Below are 2,588 nucleotides of genomic sequence, written 5' to 3' on the forward strand. Positions count from 1 at the left end.
AACAGCAAAGGCAGCAGAATGGAATCCCAGAGACCTCCCCGGTGACACTCAGTGGTGTGGAAAAAAGCTCCCCACATGACTCAGGTAAACACACCCAGATGAGAAAAACATGCTCTTCAAATAAAGCTCCACCAAGCAGCTTCATGTGCCCAGGGGACACACAAACACGTGGATTTGAGAGCTCAGCTGTGACCTCACAGACACGTTCCAGGGGTTCAAGCACAGACCCACTATTAAAAACCCTCAGCATCAAAGCAAACCCTGTAATTGCTCATTCTCAAAGTTCACTGTCCACAAACTGGTGTGATATTTTAACTAATGATTAAATAGCAAGGCACATCTTTCCTCTCCCAGGGAACTTTATTTCTGCAGCAGGTAATGCTCAGCCAAGACTCAGCACTGCTGCCCTCCCATCCATATTCATTGTACAGAACAACATTAGAACACCTCCACATCCCTGGAAGTGCCCAAGGCCAGGATGGATGAGGCTTGGAGCAACCTGGTCTAGTAGAAGATGTCCCTGCCCATGGAACGGGATGAGCTTTACGGTCCCTCACAACCCAAACCAGTCTGGGATCCAAAGATTCTATGTTTGCATGGTTGTCCTCACTTGGTAGTTATGAAATATTTCAGTGCTTTCCTGGTGGTTATGTAGCATTTAAAAGTTGCAAATAATAGCCTGGGCATTAAGAGATTTTTTTCTTCTGTTCCTCTTCAAATATTCCCTTTCTATTCTACAGGTAAAGGTTTGATTTGATGAGCCTCCCAGGACTCCCCGTCCTGTGCTGTGCCCAAATCACACAGCTCAGTGAACTGGGTGCAAGGTGAGCCCACACCTTTCTCAGCATTGCCTCAAAAGTCCTAAACAAAGACCCCAGGGAAGTGGCAGGGCTTTAAAGGCTGAGCTAGGAAAAGAGAAGCAAGGCAATCCAAGAAGGGAGTGAGGAGAAATCCATACCATATGAAGAGCACAGCAGATGCTGGGGAGGAAGGCACCACACAGTAGGTGGTTTCCAAAGAATAACCTGACACTACCCTCACATGTGGCCACCCAGTGCTGGATCACTCATCTCCAGCGTGGCAATCATTTAGGAACATTTTAGGACTTGCCATCATCACCATCAGCTATTTAAATTTGGGATGTACAGCTGCACTCCCATAGAACTGTACCTCTCCTGTCCCTTAGTTAGTACAAAATTAGTCTTTTTTTTTTTTTTTTTTTTTTTTTTTTGCTGTGACAATTCACTGGTGAAGGCAAATCTTAAAAATGAGCTTGTGAGTGTTTTGAGCTTCAAAGATCTGTCTCTGTAAAAGACATGATGGTTCTGCATTTCATCATGTCACAGCTGCATATCACCAGAAAAATAAAAGTCACAGCTCAAGGAAGATAACAGGGTAATGTCTGCAAGGGCTCCTGGCTGTCAGGAGGAGCCCTCACGAATGAAAGGCAAGAGAAAATCTTTCCCTAATCTTTCCCTTCTGAAATTGCGTCGTTGTGCTGAAGTACTCGGAGCTATCACCGGAGCACAGCCACCCACACACTCCGATGCACATGACAGGAGGCTCTGGCAAGGCTGAGAAAGCAGGGCTTCGTTGCAAGGAGAAATCCCAGAAAACCAGATCCAAACAGCCTTAAGGCATCCTTACACCAAAGAAAAAGGGGGAAGAGGCTGGGAAACGCCCCTGTGAGCATGGAAATGGCTCTGCCAGCTCCAAAGCCATCCCTGCTGCCACAGCCCCTCGCCTGGAGCTTCTTTCCCTAGCCAAAGGGAAGGGATCCAGTGGGAAATCCTGCCCCACCCTTATAGCAAATGTATTTGCACAGCTTGGACCACAGTGTGCTCCAGCCAAAACCCCTTTATTTATTCTTATCAGAGCCCTCTGGAATTCATCAAGGTGACTAAGGCATAAATTGTGCTAAATTAAGAAAGAAGAGGCTGAGATACTAAATACCAAGACCAAACGAACTAGTTAAAGGAGGGTGGTGAAGCACCTGGACTGTAACCAATCCCATATCCTGAAAATCACGTGCAGGAGGCGTGGACAAGATAGAGGCACCAATCAAGAAATGCTGAGCATGTGTGCAGTGGTGTTAGAATGCACAAATAGAGCGTAATGTAAACAATAAAGTAGCTTCTGCTGATCTAACTAATCACATTAGTTAGTTATCCAAAAGTCCTAAAGCTCCCTCACACCCTCATGTCCAGCAGTGCCAGGCTCCAGCGAGTAGCAGCTTCCATGAAGCTGCAGCCCCAGGCAAGGGCTCTCTCAGGGAGACCCAGGGGAAAGGCTAAAAATCAAACCCCTCATAGACATTTTTGCTGATTTTGCTGATTGCCTGATGACAGTCACTAAAAGGCAGTTCAGACTAGCACCCTCTTTTGCAACTTCTAAGCAAAATTCACTTGTATTTTTTCCCCTCTCCTCCCTATTTCCAGCAGGTCAGCAAATACTCGTGCCTGCAAAGCATCCATCAGAGCTGCCATCTGGCTAAAAATAAAATAATTCTGCTACTGGCAAAAAATAAAGTAAGAATTTAAAAAACCTTTATATTCCTCAAACACACCAACCCCATTCAAAGAGGGGTT

General features: G+C 45.8%; 1 long non-coding RNA gene across 1 annotated transcript; it reads left to right on the plus strand.

Annotated features, from left to right (window-relative positions):
- Positions 1-226: 226 nt before the first annotated feature.
- Positions 227-2,129, plus strand: LOC128811139 (uncharacterized). Its single transcript, XR_008438246.1, has 3 exons — positions 227-375; positions 741-824; positions 1,876-2,129. It is a non-coding gene; the product is annotated as an uncharacterized LOC128811139 (long non-coding RNA).
- Positions 2,130-2,588: the final 459 nt, after the last annotated feature.

Source organism: Vidua macroura, chromosome 8 (genome assembly GCF_024509145.1).
Source record: "Vidua macroura isolate BioBank_ID:100142 chromosome 8, ASM2450914v1, whole genome shotgun sequence".
In the NCBI taxonomy this organism is placed as follows: domain Eukaryota; kingdom Metazoa; phylum Chordata; class Aves; order Passeriformes; family Viduidae; genus Vidua; species Vidua macroura.